The sequence below is a fragment of the Muscardinus avellanarius genome (assembly GCF_963383645.1).
Source record: "Muscardinus avellanarius genome assembly, chromosome: 14".
Lineage (NCBI taxonomy): Eukaryota > Metazoa > Chordata > Mammalia > Rodentia > Gliridae > Muscardinus > Muscardinus avellanarius.
Genome location: NC_137800.1, coordinates 13,508,184 through 13,526,935, shown reverse-complemented (window position 1 = coordinate 13,526,935; position 18,752 = coordinate 13,508,184).

Sequence of the window (18,752 nt, the reverse complement as noted above, 5' to 3'; positions counted from 1 at the left end):
TATAGGGCAAGAAAGTATTGATTTGTGTGTAGTATACTTTAGTACTTTGTCAGGGTTATAGGCACAAGTTGCATTCTAAGGTTTTAGAAGATAACTGAAATTTCCTTCTTTTTCTGGATTTTATAATGTTATATGTTTTTACTGTTACTTAATAGATGCAGTGCTACAATTTGAAGTAGGGTCTCTAGATTGCCTGCATTGGTGAAGCTGTCCTTGAACCTGCTATGCTCGTTTTTTGTTGTTGTTTGTTTGTTTGTTTGTTTTTTGTTTTTTGTTGTTTTTTTTTTGGTACTGGAGTTCCTGGAAACCCTTCTCCGGTATATTTTATACTTTATTTGGAAACAGGGTCTCTTGAGCCAGCATGGCTGGCTTCGAACATGTGCGATCTTCCTGTCTCCGCCTCCCAAGCGAGGGGATTACAAGTTTGAGCCACCATGCCCCGCTCCTAGCTTGATTTTGAAACAGGAGTTCACTACGTTAATAGTGCTGGCCTCAAACCCGTGGTCTTCTTGTCCCAGTCTCCCAAATTGTGATGCATGCAGTGAAGCAAAAGAGTGTAGGAAAGTGTTTTGAGTCAGGGTCATTCAGCCTCTTGAGTTACACCCCTAGCTTTGGTTATTTCCTTTTGCATACTCCCTCTTCCCCCTGTTCTGGAACCCTTCAGGAACATTCTACCTCTGATCTATAACCTCAGCCCTAATTTTATTTATTTTTATTTTGAGATCTGCCGAGGCTGTCCTTGAACCTGTGATCCTCCTGTCTCAGCCTCCCAAGTGCTAGGATTACAGTGAGCGCCACTGCACCCATCTTATAGGGTATTTTCTTTCTTATTCTAATATCTTGTACTGTTGTAGTCACATCATAATGTAGTTCAAGGTGTTAGAGGCGTACATGCGCACAGCACTTGGGGAGCTTCCCCCACTCCCTCCCCTTCCCGGTACGCGATACGGAGGTTGACATTGATAATTTCACATGGGTACTTCAGTGGAAGTGTTTCCTTCCTTATTCTCCATCCTCCCACCACCACCCTCCCTCCCACCTCCTCCATCACTGGACTGGGGTTTCTCCTTAGACTACTTTCAAATACATTTTTTCTTTTGAAGTATTTTGCCAAAGCCACATAACTGGTGAGTCAGGATTAAAATTCTGGTCTTAAAACTCATGTGTTTGTTTTATACATTTGTTGTCACCAAATAGCTTGGCCTTTTCGTTCTCATAGGTAGAACTTTTGTGTGTGTGTGTGTGTGTGTGTGTGTGTGTGTGCGTGCGTGCGTGCGTGCGTGTGTTGATTGAACCCAGGGGCATTCCACTTCCAAGCGACACCCCCAGCCCTATTTTTTTTTTCTTTATTTTGAAACAGGGTCTCACTAAGTTGCGAAGGGCCTCACTAAGTAGCTAGGGCTGGTCATAAACATGAGATCCTCCTGTCTCAGCCTCCTAAATATTGGGATTACAAGAATGTACCGCCACACCTGGTTTAGGAGGAGTGATTAGACCTTATGGCCTAGGGGAAGGAGCATTGCCTTTGAAGCAAGACCTACATTGTAATCTGTTTAATAGTGCTGTGAACTTTGACCCAACACCTATGAGGAAGATAAAATTTTGTATTTCCCATGCAGAATCCCCAGGAAGGAGATGTACACCTGTGACCTCATCTCAGCCTACTGACTCAGAATTTTTTGCTTTTTGTTTTGTTCTGACCTGCTGGGGATGGAGCCGGGGGTCTCAGGCAAGCCCTCTACCACTTAGCTGTACTTTGGCTCTGAATCAGAGTTTTGATTTGGTTTTTGATGTTTTGTTGTTTGTTTTAATCAGCACCCTCAAGTGGCTCTCATTAGCAGCCATTTAGAGATTATTGATAATTATTTCTTTTACCATGGCTTCTCTTCATGGCCAGTAGATATAACCAACAGAATAAATTTTGTTTTTGTGTTTCACAAAGACAATTTGAATCTCAAAAATAGACAATTCTGCATAACATTCAAGACATTAGATTTCTGCCTGTAAAGAACTGTGAGGTGTGATGCCTTCTTCACCAGTGTTACTGAGAGAGTTAAAGAATACAGATTCTAAGATAGTCTCAAAAGATGAATTCCCACATTTTCATGAACCTTCAGGTTTTGTGAGATCACAAAAGCAGCATTTTTCTTAGTATCTCATGGTTCATTGGTCTAAGAAATCCATGGTTTGGGCTGGGTATGGTGGCACAGACCAGTAATCCTAGTGATTTGGAGGGCAAAGGCAGGACAGTGACAGGGTCAAAGCCAGCCTTGGCAGTTTGGCAAGATTCTGTCTCAAAATAAAAAGTAAATAAATATATTCATGGTGTATGTTAGCACACTGAAGACTCTTAGAAGTTCTGTTTAAAACTGCTTTTTTTGTGTGTGTGGTGGTGGTACTTGGGGTGGAACCCAGAGGCTTTCTACCTCCAGGCTATACTCCCAGACCCATTTTATATTTTATTTGGAAACAGGGTCTCACTAAGTTGCTGAGAGCCTCACTAAGTAGCTGAGGCTGGCTTCGAACCTGCGCGATCCTCCTGTCTCAGCCTCTCAAGTGCGGGGATTACAAGCATGTGCCACCACGCCTGGCTAAAACTGCTTTTACTTTTTTTTTTTTTTTTCCAGTACTGGGGATTGAACCCAGAGGCATTCTACCTCTGAGCTACATCCCCACCCTATTTTTTATTCTTTATTTTTGAAACAGGGTCTCAAGTAGCTGAGGCTGGCTAAAAACCTGCGATCCTCTCCTATCTCAGCTTCCCAAGTACTGGGATTACAAGCATGCACCACCGCTCGGCTAAATTGCTTTTACTTTAACTTGGCAGTTCCCAGACTGGGATTTCTTTTAATGTAATCCTGTTAGTGACCATTGTGAAAACTTACTGTTCTCTGGCTAGTTTTCTGTTGTTTACAAGTTGTATCCCTTTCATGTAGGGTGGTGCTCAGGGTGACAGATGGAGTAGTTGACTAGGCTGCTTGAACTAGGCTGCTTGCTGCCTGCATTGCCTTCCTGTTGCCTGCCAGCCTCTGTAAACCCAAACATCTTGTCATCCACCTCACTCTTGAGAGGCTCACTAAGCAAGTCTACATTCCAAAGTTGTACTGTATTTTTTTTTTTTTGGTGGTGGTACTGGGGGTGGAACCCATAGGCTTTCTACCTCTGGGCTATTCTCCCAGACCTATTTTATATTTTATTTGGAAACAGGGTCTCACTAAGTTGCTGAGAGCCTTACTAAGTAGCTGAGGCTGGCTTCGAACCTGTGTGATCCTCTGCCTCTCCAGTGCGGGGATTACAAGCGTGCGCCACCACACCCGGCATGTACTGTACTTTTTAATGCCTACCACAATAAGGGCTCAGAAAAATTGGAAAATAACTTCTGAAATTTTCAGCAGATGGGCAAAAAAGTTTATAATACCTAGGATTTACATGATCATTAGTATATTATGAATTATCAGCATAGAACATGTACAAATTCATATTAATTGAATGAATTAGTCTTATTTGGGTTTATGAAATGTATTTCTAAACAGGCATGGTGGTACATTCCTGTAATCCCAGTACTTGGGAGGCAGAGAATCAGAGGTTTGAGGCCAGCCTTAGCAAGTTAGCAAGGCCCTCAGCAACTTACTGAGATCCTGATTTCAAATATAATAAAAGAAAAATGTATTTCCAAAATGTACTTGAGACCATCATGAAACTGTATTTGCTGTGTGTGTGTGTGTGTGTGTGTGTGTGTGTGTGTGTGTGTGTGTTTACTGGGGATTGAACACAGGGGTATTCTACCTCCAAACTATACCTCTAGCCCTATTTTATCAGGGTCTCACTAAGTTGCAGAGGGCCCCACTAAGTAGCTAAGGCTGGCCTCGATCCTGTGATTCTCCTGTCTCAGCCTCCCAGGTACTGGGATTACAAGTGTGGGCCACCTCCACCGGCTTTGTATTTGCTTTTTAAAACATCTTGATCTGTTACCTTGTGGGCTGAAGCACTTTTGATCTCTCTCACTCTGAAGAGTAAACCTCTTACTTGTCATGTGTATGATAAGAAATGTTTTTGTTTGGTTTTTTTTTTTTTTTTTTTTTTTTTTGCGGGTTTGGGGATAAAACCCAGGAGCATTTGACCTCTGACCTACACCGCCTGCCCTATTATTTATTTATTTATTTTTTTTGGAGACAGGGTCTCACTAAGTTGCAGAGGCCTCAGTAAGTAAAATAATTTCTGAGGCTGTCCGGAAACCACTATCCTCCAGTCTAAGCCTCCCGAATGCTGGGATTACAAGCATGCACCACCACGCCCAGTTTAAGAAAGGCTTTTAATTAATGTTTTACTGATGGGCTCTGCAGGAGCTGAGTTTACTTTCCTTTTTAAACTGTGCTTGTCTGATACCTTATGATTCTGAAGGAGGTCATAATTATGTCCTTCTGCTCCCATTAATAACATGGTGTTATTATGGTGTCCCCATCAATAACATCCATCAGTTGTCAGCACAGGGATGGTATTTCTATTTTGAATTTGCTAATTAGTGAAAGGTGTGCTAAAATCACTAGAAGTTATCAACTAGTAACTTTGGCTAATTGTAGAGAATCAAGCAGAAATTGAAGTACCCTGGAACAACAAGGAAATCAGTTCCTGATTCTTGGTATCTTTTTCTTTTTAAGCATATATATAAGATATATATATATAATTTATAGAGAGAGAGAGACAGATAGACAGACAGACACACACACAGGCATGGCGGGGCATGCTTGTAATCCCTTTGCTTGGGAGGCTGAGACAGGAGGATCACACAGGTTCAAAGCCAGCCTCAGCTATTTAGTGAGACTCTCAGCAACTTAGACCCTGTTTCCAAATAAAATATAAAATAGGTCTGGAAGTATAGCCTCGAGGTAGAAAGCCTCTGGGTTCCAACCCCAGTACCACCAAAAAGAAAAAAAGATAGACACATTTAAAGATGTTATGTTGAAATTGACATTCAGTTTCTGTCGGTAGAAATGTTTTATGAGTAAAAGAATCTTCAAAGGCTTTGGGATGATATATAAAGAAAGAAAATTTTCATTAGTTTAACAAAACTGTGGAGAATTTGAAACAGACTCTCACTAAGTTGCTGAAGCTGGTCTCAAATCTGCGACTGTCCTGTGTCAGCCTTTCAAGTCCTAGGATTACAAGTATGTGCCATCACGCCCAGCATATAATTTCTTTTTTGAGTCCAGCATGCCAGAACAGCCATGTGCATGTGATAGCGCAACCTCCCGCCGTTTTCTACATTCAAAGCACTTAGAAACTCTTACTCATGATGTAATGTGACCGTCGCTTTTTACGTCACATTGCTTATCGGTCGCGTCCACCTCTGTTCCTCTTTATAGTCCTCAGTTACTAAAGTGCAACTTCTTGCAGTGGTGTGCCTTAAACTGGAATGTGAATACTGATTTCATGGTGCAGCACTTGATGTTAGTGATTAGCAGCTGATCATGAATATACTTGTATTATTTCCTAGTACTCATTAAAATGAAACTACATTATTTTTAAGTGCCCATGGAGAACTCATGGAGCACTGAAACTCTATCTCAGGATCCCAGATTAAGAAACACTTTTATATATATAATTCTTGAGGTTTTATATGTGCTTCTTAAATGAGAATGTGGAGCATGGGCATTTTAAATCTGTTATTATGCTTTTAAATGTTTAGAGTAATTGCCCTGCTGTCTGAAAATTATCTTTTTGGAAAAGTTTTATTTCTATCTTGATTTGATAAAAAAAAACAAGATTTTATTTACATAATTTTTTTCACTGGGAACATTAAAAATATTCCCTTTTGGAAACTTCAGCTTGACAGTAAAATGAAATAACTTCGTGTTTAGCCCTGGTATTATTTTGCTCCTTACATATTCTTTTAGCTTAAAAATGGATAGATGTAGGCTTTGCCTAAAAAATGTGCTCATTCTTTTCAAAGACTAACTTATTTGGGTTTTTTGGGTTTTCTCGATTTGTAAATGACAGCAATTGTACATATTTATGGGGTACATACATCTCAGTCAGTGTTCTCACAGCTTAATTCAGAATGATTGAACACACAACATAGGGAAGGAGGATTTATTTAGTTTCTTGGAGATTCCAGGTTCAGATCATGTGAGGCCAGGGCTTTTCAAATCTCAGGCAGGGCAGCAGGAAGCAGAGAAAGGGAGAGAAGGCCCTGCTCTCACCTCATGGGGGCCAGAGTCAGAGCGCTAGCAAGTAAGGGGCTTCAAGACAGCGTAATCCTAAGGCAGGCAGCCCCCAAGACCCACCTCCACACACACTCACAGGGCCTCTGTTACTACCCAGATACTGATGAGTTTACAACCCTCGTGACTTACCTATACCGACCCTGAGCTCTTCCAGGAAAGATCTGTATCTGACCATAACCTCGTGTGATCATTTGATACATATGTTCAGTGTGTAATGATCAGATCAGGATAATTAGCCTTTCCATCTCCTCAAACATTTATCATTGTTTAGTGCCTGGAATCTGTAAGCTCTTCTAGCTTTGTTTGGGGGTTTTGGTTTGTTGGGGTTTTTTGTTTTTGTTTGTTTGGGGGTTTTTTGGTACTTGGGATAGAACCTAGGAGCATCTACTTCCAAACTACAACCTCAGCCCTTTCTATTTTTTATGTTGAAACAAGCTTTCACTAGATTGCTGACTGTTTCAACAAGTTGCTAGGGCTGGTCTGGAACCTAGATCCTCCTGTCTAAGCCTCCCAAGTACTGTGATTACAGGCATGTACCACCATGTCCAGCTTCTCTTTCTTTATAAAATTGATAATAAACTGAACGTGGTGGTGCACACTTGTAATCCCAGTACTTGGAAGGCTGAGACAAGAAGATCACAGGTTTATCACCATCCTCACCAAGACCCTGTTCCAAATTAAAAAAAAAAAAAAAAAAAGGACTGGGGGTATATCCTGGAAATAGAAGGCCCCTGGGTTCTTTTCCCAGTATTGCACGCGCGCACACACATACACACACACACACACACACACACACACACACACACACAAAGTGGTTTTGAGTTAAATTCACCTACTGTTCTGTAGAACACTAGAACTTGTCCTCCTATCTAATTTATTTTGGTACTTGTTTTTCTTTTTCTTTTTTTTTTGGGGGGGGGGACTAGGAATTGAACCCTTTGCAACTTAGTGAGACTGTGTTTCAAAATAAAAGAACAAAATATGGCTGAAACTGTTGATTAGAGGTAGAATTCCCACCCACATATGCACAAAAAAGACAACTTTTGCCCCAGAGTGGTAGCGCATACCTGTAGTCCAAATACTTGGGAGGCTGAGACAGGAGGGTTGGAAATTCAAGACCCACCTGGACAATTTATCATGACTCTCAACAACCTAGCAAGATACTGTTTCTTTTTTTTTCTTTTCTTTTCTTTTTTTTTGGTGGTACTGGGGGTGGAACCCAGAGGCTTTCTACCTCTGGGCTTACTCCCAGACCCATTTTATATTTTATTTGGAAACGGGGTCTCACTAAGTAGCTGAGGCTGGCTTCAAACCTGCGCGATCCTCCTTTCTCAGCCTCCCAAGCACGGGGATGCAAGATCCTGTTTCAAAACAAAAAATAAAAAGGGCTGGGGTGGTAATTCAATCTCCGTTACCACCAAAAAAAAAAAAAAAAAAAAAAAAAAAATTAAAAGTAATTTATATTGCCCTAGAAGTTCAGGAGGTGAGTTACAGCGTGAAAAGACGAGGCTGAAGCGACTCAGTCATGACTAAGCAGAGGAGGTTTGGTTTTACTCTGGGGATGGGGGGGTTACTGAAGCATTTTAAAAATATTAGCAAGTCTTTACTAGTGAATAGAGCATCCCTGGGTTCTGTCCTTATTACCATAAAGGGAGGGAGGGAGAGAGGGAAAGTCACAATAACTGGTCATCTTTAGAGGATGGTAGGAAAGCAGTTCATTATCCTGAAAACTGACAAAGAGAAAGAAAGGCGTACCTGTGTGAGCTGAACCCACTGAATAGCCAAATAGTGGACGAAGGGCAAAAGATGCTTTATAAGTGCATTCCAAACAGTGAATGGATAAGAGTTGGTGGGATTAAAGTGTTGTCATTTTACAGTTCCCACTGTCTGACTAGATAGGGTAGTAAGCATCACTGACTCCGGAAATCACAAAAAGAGACTCAGTTGGGCTTTTTTAACCCTCCTGAGTTCTTGCCAGACCCGACTTGTTTGTGGTCTTGCCAAAGGGTATGGAACATGAGTCTGATCCAGTGTCTGGTATGATACAGTCCGTTTTCAGGAAATACCCAAACCTGAGAGACTAAATTAGGGCAACTAGACTGGACTCTTCAACAGATAAATTGCTGAGGAATGAAAGACTCTGGATTAAACCCATGGATTTAAAAAGACCTAAGTGACACCAACTTTTTTGACTGGGTATAACTGAACTGTAAAGTCTAAGGAGCACACATAGGTGTTAAGACCACAAGAAGAAAACATCAAGGAAGTAATTCTGTAAAAATCAAATGACACTTACACCAGGAGGGAGCGTGCTCTTTGGGGTAGGGATTGTGAAAAAGGCTTCTGGGTGCTTGGCAAAGTTCTGTTTCTGGATTTGAGTGATGTTCACCTTACTGATACATAGCTGGAAGGGGGATGTGTATTTTAATAACCTCGGGTAATTTATGGAGATTCCTCATTACTTCTATAAGTGGCACAGTATTATATTTTGTAAAGGTTAGTTGCAGTCTGGAATCTGAAACTTTATCTGAACTTTCCTTACTCTTCAGTGAAAAAGCATTGGTGCACTGCAGAAGTATTTTATGCATACTTCCCACTTTGTCACATGGAATATTTAAAAGATGCCTCTCAAGGTTGATTTAATAAAAATAATTTTGAACATACATTGCAGTATTGGAGATGTATGCATGGCAAACTACTTCAAGTATTTCTTGCCAAATAAGATAAATTGGATCATCTGTAAGTCCTGCTGAGTATAAAGTGGAGCAGGGCTCCCCAGGGTGACACTCTTCACCAGCACAGCAGCAGTGTCCAGACTTTGGTCTGAGAACCTCTTTATATTCCTTAATATGATTGAAGATCCCAGAGAGCTTTCACTTTATGTAGGTTAGAATGTGTTTAATTCACTTAAAATAACACCCATTATTTAAAATTTTGTATTAAATTTTTTTTTTTTTTTTTTTTTGGTGGTACTGGGGTTCCTGGAAGCCCTCCTTCCTCCGGGCTACACTCTCAGACCTATTTTATATTTTTGAAACAGGGTCTCTTACGCCAGCACGACTGGCTTCGAACCTGCGCGATCCTCATGTCTCCGCCTCCCAAGCGCCGGGATTACAAGCGTGAGCCACCACGCCCGGCTGTATTAAATTTTTTTAAACACAAAAATTTAGTAAGTTAGCATTGTTACACTTTATGTAAATTTTCTTATTAACATCTGGCTTAAGAGACTAGCTATCTCACATTTGCTTTGTATTTAGCTCACTATGGTACATTGTTTTGCTGGAAGTAGATGAACAAAGTCCAGCCTCGCATAGATATGTAGTTGGAAAGGGGGGTGTGCTTTAATAATCCTCTCGGGTAATTATGGAGATTCCTCGTTACTTCTAGTAACGACTTCTAGTAACTAGAATATCGTTGTTAGTGGTACAGTGTTATATTTTGTAAAGGTTAGTTGCAGTGTGGAATCAGCAAAAGTATTTTATGCATACTTCCCACTTTGTCACATGGAATATTAAAAAGATGCCTCTGGAGGTTGAAATAAAAATAATTTTTCTTCTTTCATCAAAGACATTCTCTAGTAAAACTGGCTGAATTTTTGTTTTGCTTTAAATGAGTTTGTGGCAGCAAACAATAAAAATTATCAATATACTTTGACACTGTTGACTAGGTTTGTGCTAAGTCATCAACAGTTTTACCCACCGTTGCCTTTGTACTTTTGGTGCACTGAAGAAGATATAAATAATGTCTTAGTGTTATTGTGAAAATAGCTTGGATCTTACAAAACTCCTGGCAGAGTCTCAGGAACTCCCAAGAGTCCATGGGCACCTTTTGTTAAGAACCACAAACTAGAAAGAACTTTGTATATTCTCTCTGGCTGTTATTTATAGCTAGCACTTTTTTTGGTTATATTTGAGAAAGATGTGAAAATAACATGTTTTTAAGGAATTGGCTCACAATGTGGCTTTCCTTGGCTTGTCAGAAATTAAGAACTTGATATTTTATGGCAGTTCCTTTTGGGTGTCATCAATTAAATAAAATATTTAGAACTGTAGAGTTAGAGTGCTATCGTGATTGACAGTATGTTCCAAAATACTCTATTTCACATGATCTGAGAAATGTGTAAGCCCCTTTACTCATTGGATTGCTGTAACTAAATTAATTTCTCTCATAAGTGTTTGTTCCTGTAAATATATTTGAAGAAATAAGATATAAAGATATAGAAGTAGATTTTTATATTATTAAAGAGTGAGTTTTATTAAACACACATTTGCTTATTTCCTTCCCTTGAGAGTAACCAAATACAGAATAATTCTATTTCTTCCCTCCCAATTTCCCACTAGCGAGAATAGGGCTATGATGAGAGTTCTCATTTTCTCCCCAAATACAAACACTTACAAGACATTCTGCTATGATAAAGCATTCATTTATTGACTGCTTGCTGTATGTTCAGCACTGTTGAGTATCAGGAGAAAGTTACAAACTCATTAAGAAGAATAGGGCAGCATATGGCCAAGGTGTAAAGCATATTTGCTGAGTATTAGAGAGACCAGTGTGGTCTGAAGATCCAGAAAGGCTTCACGTGGAATGTCAGACACACCAGCAGTGTTAGTAGAAAAGGGAAACGTCAACAAAATAAAATAGAGTTGAGAGTGTAGCTCAGAGGTAGAATGCCCCTGGGTTCAATGCCCAGTACCAAAAGAATAAAATATTTGTGAGACCATTGAAGAATTAGTCAAGTGGCCATACCAGGTGTACTAATCAGTGAATGGGTGAATCATTGATAGATAACCAGGAATAAGGTCACTCTTAAGGCACAGGACTCTGACCATTGATTTATTCTATTGTAGTTTTTTGTTTGTTTTGTTTTTTTGTTTGTTTTTGCTGGTCTGGAAATGGAACCTGGGGGCATTTGACCTCCGAGCCACACCCCCTGGCCTATTTTTTTAAATTATTATTCTTTATTTTGAAACAGTCTCACTAAGTTGCGGAGGAGCTCACTACGTAGCTGAAGCTGTCCACGAACCATGATCCTCTGGTCTCAGCCTCTCAAATGCTGGTATTACAAGTGTGCACCACCAAGCCTGGCTTATAGTTTTTTTAACTGATAAATATATTTTTACCACTGATTTAAGGACCTGTATTTAGTATGTATTTATTGAATATCTTTTGTGAGCTATATATTCCAACATGCTTTCATTTTTATTATTGGGGGAAGGAGGTTACAGGGATTGAACCCAGGGCATTCTACTTCTGAGCTAGATATACCCCCAGCCCTATTTAATTTTTTTATTTTGAAACAGGGTCTCACTAAGTTGCTGAGAATCTTGCTAAGTTTCTGAGGCTGGTTGCAAGCCTGCTATCCTCCTGTCTCAGCCTTCCAACTACTGGAAAAATTTTTTTCCTTCCCCTTAGTACTGTGGATTGAACCCAGGAGCTTTCCTCCTCCAAGGTATACCCTGCGAGTCTGGGGGTGGAACGAGCTATACACCCTGGCCTGTTTATTTGTTTGTTTGTTTGTTTGTTTTTGTGGTGGTGGTATTGGGGGTGTAACTTAGGGGCTTTTATACCTCCAGGCTATACTCCCAGACCTATTTTATATTTTTCTTGGAAACAGGGTCTCACTAAATTGCTGAGCCTCACTAAGCTGCTAAAGCTGGCTTCAAACCTGTGCGATCCTCCTGTCTCAGCCTCCCAAGCGCTGGGATTACAAGCGTGTACCACCACGCCCAGCTTTATTCTTTATTTTGAAACAGGGTCTCACTAAGTTGTAGAGGGCCTCACTAAGTAGCTGAGGCTGGCCACGAACCCGAGATCCTCCTGTCTCAGCCTCCCAAATGCTGGGATTACAAGTGTGTGCCACTATGCCCGACTCCTTTTCTTTATTGTTTATTTTCAAACAGGGTTTCACTCAGTTGCGAGCACCTGACCAAGTAGCTGAGGCTAGCCACGAATCTGCCATCTTCCTATCTCAGTCCCCCAAGTCCTGCGATTACAGATGTGCACCATTAATCCCAGCTATCCGCCTACTTTTTAATGCATTGACACGCTTGCAAGAAGTGAGCGAAATTTCTAAATCCTTCACCTCATTAATTAATTTAAATGAACATACTCGGGAGTGTGGGGAGTAGTGAAGTCAAGTTTCTGTTGTCAGATACAAAAATACAACACTCTGCCTGCTACAAAGCAAGGAAGCTAAAGCCGAGATTTTCTTGTCTGTTGGAATCCTGGAAAGCAGTTGGAGTTGTTAGCACTCCCTGGCATTAGCAGAAACAGGAATGCACACCCATACAGAAAAGGCCACCATAAACGAGACTCAGCACAAACTACAAGTAAGTTAGGTTATTTCACCCTCCCATGCTCACACATCTGATCTAACTTCAGATCCTGAAAAGGCAGCAGATACAGAGTGCTCCTGGGCTCAGTGCCTAGTGCCAAAAATAAAAAAAGGAGAATCAAGTAAATGCAGGTAGATTTAGAAAATATTCAAGGAGCCAGGTGTCGTGGCGCAGGTTTGTAATCCCAGTACTTGGAAGGCTGAGAAAGGAGGATCGCAGGTTCGTGGCCAGCCTCAGCAATGCAATGAGGCCTTCTGCAACCTCAGTGAAACCCTATTTCCAAATGAAAAAAACAGAACTGAGAGTGTAGCTCACAGGTATAATGCCTTTGGGTTCAATCCCCAGTACCAACACCAAAAAAACAAAAAGAAAATATTCAAGGAATCTCAAGGTTTCTCTTTTTTCTATTTACTAGCTCTTAAAACTACCAGGATTAATAGAAAATAGATCTACAAACTGAGCTTGGTGACACACATCTGTAATCCCAGTTTTTGGGAGGCTCAGACAGTGTTTCATTAAATTGCCCAGGCTGGCCTTCAATTTGCTGTCCTCCTGCCTCACCCAACCTCTTGAGTAAGTGGGATTATAGTTTGTTTATCTTTCCCTTATGTTAAAGGTGGTCATCTTCCTTGTCTTGTTCTTCTTGTTGTTCTGTTGCTGATTGGACCCAAGGGTGTTTTGCCTCCAAACTACACCCCTAGCCTTTTTCTTAAAACAGGGTCTTGCTAGATTGCTGAGAATCTTGCTACACTGTATAGTTTTTTCCTACATACTTGAACCTGATCCTCTCCAGTGTCGGCCTCCCATGTACTGGGATTACAGGTGTGTGCCTGTATTCCCAACCTGCCTAAAGGCTTTCTTCTCCTTACTAGTAATCCTTGATTATGTCCTCACATCAAGATAAAGAGACTCAAGCCTGGGAATCTCTGAGAGCTGGGGTAGCCCTCACACTGCTTGCTCCTGGCTGTTTCTTCAGCTATTTGTTTTGTGGCTGCTGAGCTCCTGTAGGGAGTCTCCTAGGTTCCTGCCTAGAGCGCCCTCTAGGCTGACATTTTTGCATGGGACCAGTGAGGGAGGTCTCAGCCACACTGAGCACACATGGCCACTTAATCAGAGTGATTGGTGAGTGGTGTTCATATCCTCAGGTGTTCTCCCAGCTGGCATGGTGTTTCCCTGTCCAGAGACAGATGAAGACATTCAGAGGCAGAGAATAAGGGAGGTATCTGGGAGTTACACAGTCATTGCCCTCACTTGCTGGGCTACCCCACTTCACCTTGATGTCCGAATGTGGAGTGTACAACAGGTTGGCCTCAGCTTTTCTCACAGCTAGAAAGGGATCTGACTTTCTTAGGTCATTCACGTAAGTTACCACTGGGATGTGTGTGTATTACAATTTATTTTTTATGTATTTATTTATTTATTTTTGCTATTTCCCCCTCTCCTATCTTCCCAATCCTGTGGGAGTTTGAGGTTTTTTTTTTTTTTTTTTTTTTTTTTTTTTTTTTTTTTTAATCCCTGTAGTATTGCTTTAATTGTGTTTGGAAGGAACAGACTTAGTATGTAGCCAATTGTCATTTTAACTCAAAGACCCTTTAGAAGCCTTTTCAAGATTAGTTTTACCGCTTACGCTTGTAATCCCTGCGCTTGGGAGGCTGAGACAGGAGGATCGCACAGGTTCGAAGCCAGCCTCAGCTACTTAGTGAGGCTCTCAGCAACTTAGTGAGACCTCTGGGTTCCACCCCCAGTACCACCAAAAAAAAAAAAAAAAAGATTAGTTTTACCCATTTCTGTGTGATGTTTCTATAAAGTTACTATTGTGTGCTAGACACTCTTGACCTTCCCATCCAGCTTGTGCATTTGTGCTTATTAATACATCATTTATATGAATGTTACTCTAAGCAAGTATTTGAGGCAATTGTTCAAGAATTTGAGGCAACAAAATAAATATTCATGTGAAAGCTGCACAGGTTAATAAAAACCTGAAAAATGCATTTAAACAATGACAGTAAATACAGTTGTTTTATGGGGAAAATTATGCTTGATACCACCCAGTGAGGCCGGAAATACAGCTGTATTCTAATTTTATTATTTTTTATCTTTGTAAGTGTGTTTTATAAAATCACCAAGAACACTGACTTCGCAAACACTGACCCACTGCTCATAGGGGAAATACAAGGCAAGGTTCCTGCCAACCTCTGCTTGCAGCATTTTCATCAACCAGTCAGTATGTAAACTTGCTTTATATGTGTTTCTACATAAAGGAACCTTATTTATTTATATTGTTGCCTTATTAGCCTTAAACTCTTGGCCAAAATGTACAGTTGGATCTCTTGGCCAAAAGCACTGTAACTCAGGCTTCAACAAAGCTTTGTCTAACATACAAATTAGTCTCTACACATCACAGCCTTCCTGCAATGGAAACACTGGGCAACGCTTCATCTCTGTGCTTGGGGTCCATTTTAAGCAGGGAAGTAACCACGAAAGGCACAGATTTACAAAGGGGGAAGGCTACTAAACAAAACACAAAATTGGGCCCAGCGGTGCATGCCTACTCTAATCCCAGTACTTGAGAGGCTGAGACAGGAGGATCAGGTTCAAGGCCAGCCCACTGGCAGCTTAGTGGCATTTAGTTACCATACACACAAAAATAATAAATTGGGTTGGTGGTATAGTGCAGAGGTAGAAAACCCCTGCATATAATTCCCAGGACCATACATACATAGTTACTCTGTACTGGTTTACACTGTGAGAGTTGAAACAAGAAAGCTAAGTACAGCCAGGCATGGTGGTGGAGAACTACAGTACTCCTGAGGCTAGGAAAGTTGGATCACAAGTCTGGAGCCCAGCCTCAGCAATGTAGTGAGACTCAGCAATTTAGGGAGACCCTGTTTCAAACAAATTTTAAAGGGGCTGAGGGTATAGCTCAGATGTAAAATGTCCTTGGGTTTAATCCCCAGAACCACCAGTCAAACAAAAAACCCTGTATACTTATTTACACTGCAAGAGTTGAAACTAGAAAGCTGAGCGTTCACTGTTGAACCTCGGCTGGAAATTTACCCATCAGCTCAGGTTTTTTGCTTCTCTGTGCTTGTCCATGAATGACTTAAAACTCCTTGAGTGAATATTGATTTGTGGGTTACAGATAGATTTAGCCAATAGGTAAATTCACAAAAATGGAAGCCATGAGTACCAATTGTATATCCTGTTCCCATTCACTCTATCTCTACAGGGAAAGGCATTTGTAATCCCTTTAGAAGAACCATTGCAGATTTTTTGTACATTTATGCAAGCCAAATACAAAAGCTCTTGTTTTTCAGAACTTTTAGTGGCCAATATAATAGGAAATAGCCAGTAATAAACTCAGTATGTAGCAATTTACATATATTCATTGACTTTTACAACTCTATTAAATAGGTATTCTCTTTAAAAGAAAAAAAAACTTGTTTGAATGATTTCAGTATTGTATATTTTCCACAGCTAATAACAGATGGAGTAGGGTTATGTCTGTCTTTTAAAGTGTTACACCATAGCCGGGCGTGGTGGCGCACGCTTGTAATCCCCGCGCTTGGGAGGCAGAGACAGGAGGATCGCGCAGGTTTGAAGCCAGCCGCGCGCGCGCTGGCTTAGGAGACCCTGTTTCCAAATAAAAATGTAAAATAGGTCTGGGAGTGTAGCCCGGAGGTTGAAGGGCTTCCAGGAACCCCAGTACCACCAATAAATACATGCATGCATGCATACATACATACATACATACAGTATTACACCATACTCAGTATTGAACCTCAGCTCAAAATGACCCTTTTTTCTTGCTGATGGGTCATTGAAGTTGTTTATGAATAAATGTACTGTGCTACATTTGTGACAGGATATATGTTTGTTACTTTATTTATTCATTCATTGGTACTAGGGATTGGACCTGGGTGTGTTCTATCTCCAAGCCATACTCCAAGTCCCTTGGTTTGGTTTGGTTTGGTTTTGAAACAGGGTCTAGGTTGCTGAGACTTGTTTGAAACCTGGGATCCTCCTGTTTCTGCCTCCCACATATGTGCTGAGATTACAGGCGTGCGCCACCATGTCTGGCACCTTATTTATTTTTAAGTGTAATTCTCTCTTTTAAAAAAAATGCCTCTAGCCAGACATGGTGGCGCACACTTGTAATCCCAGTGCTTGGGAGGCTGAGTCAGGAGGATTGCACAGGTTCAAAGCCAGCCTCAGCTACTTAGTGAGGCTCTCAGCAACTTAGTGAGACCCTGTTTCCAAATTTATAAGGAAAAAAAAAAGTTTGGGAGTATAGCCTGGAGGTAGAAAAGCCCCTGGGTACCACCCTGAGTACCACCAAAAAAAAAGAGAGTTAGCCGGGCGTGGTGGCGCACGCTTGTAATCCCCGCGCTTGGGAGGCAGAGACAGGAGGATTGCGCAGGTTCGAAGCCAGCCGCCTGCGCTGGCTTAGGAGACCCTGTTTCCAAATAAAAATGTAAAAATAGGTCTGGGAGTGTAGCCCGGAGGTAGAAGGGCTTCCAGGAACCCCAGTACCACCAAAAAAAAAAAAAAAAAAAAGAGTTTAAAAAAAAATGCCCTCTGGAAGGCTGAGCTAGGAGGATCCCAGGTTTGAGGCCAGTCTTAGCTACTTAGCAAGGCCTTTTGCAACTTAGACCCTGTTTCAAATATAAGGAATAAAATCCCCAGTACTGCCAAAAAAATGACCTAACTGTTGTCTTTATGATTACTTTAAATTTTTTGGTGGTGCTCTGCTTTGAATCCAGAGGCCTTCTACCTCCCCGCTCCTTTTTAGTTTTTCTTTGAAACAGTGTCTCACTGTGTTGCTGAGGCTGTCCTCCAACCTGCAGTCCTCCTGACTCAGCCTCCCAAATGGGGATTATAATCCCATCTGGGATTATAGACATGCACCACCATGCTCAGCTAATTATCTTAATTTTAATTTTTGCTTGCTTTTAATTCTGATTTACTTATGCATAATTAAGAATAAGAGTGCTATATATAACAATCACAGAATTTTATTCTTTATAATTCCTGTAATATAATTCAGTTACTTTACGCATGAGGAAACTGAAGCTCCTAGAAATTAACATGTCCCCAGTCACATTGCCAAGACCAGTATCCAAATTGCTTAATTCTCAGCTTTTTTTCTCTGCCTGTTTTATGTAGCTGCTTGTAGTCAGACGATAATTTTAACAAAATTTAGGAGAGTTAGTAGCCCACGTTAAGCCAAAATCGATTGGACTTTTTGCCCTCACTACATTTTACATCTGGCATTCTGGAAAGAAGCAGCGATGGGACAGAATTACACCAGGTCAGAGCGGGGAGGCCAGATGTCTGCAGGGCGCTCTGGCCAGGGAGAGCCCGCCTGGAAATGTTTCCTGTCTGCTGTCTCAGGGCATCTGGCGATAACACTTAGTAGTGCAAGACCAGTGTTTTGGGCCTTTCTACATTTTTGTAGGAAGGGAGAAAACTAGATATTGTTAATATCAGCAACTTTGTCATACTCTAAAACCACACTGCAAGACTAAAACCAGAAATGTCTGTGACCTGGCTGAAACCTTTGTTATAGCAGGTTGCTCTTGAACTGCAGCTTTCAGTCCTCTGCACCGGCACTGACTATGCGAAGGACCCAGGCCAGTTCCTGGTAACAGACTAAATGAATGCTATTGGATTAACCTATCTGTTAAGTGACCGTAAGTCAAAAACTATTAAGCAAGCCTGGCATGGTGGCACACACTTGTAATCCCAGTACTTGGGAAGCAGAGACAGGAGCATCACAAGTTTGAAGCCAGTCTTGGCAACTTAATGAGACCCTGATTCCAAATAAGAAATAAAATTGGCCTGGGAGTATAACGTGGAGGTAGAATGCCTCTGGGTTCAATCCCTCATAACACGTACATGCAGACACACGCACGCACACGCACATTAAGTAACCAGGCATGATCAGTCTGCCTGTGGAATTTGTTTACACATGTTTTGGCCTCATATTACCCATAATCCAAAGATTGTGTTTATGTTAGAATTGATTCATATTTTGAAGTTGAACGTAGAATTTGCAGTCTCATGTGTTAGCAGACTCGCCAACGTTATCTAATGCATGCAAGGCTGTGGCGTTGCATTATCACTTGCCAAAGTATGTACTTTATCTTGTTTGGGGCAGTAGACATTATAGAGCACCTGCAGCCAAAAAGTG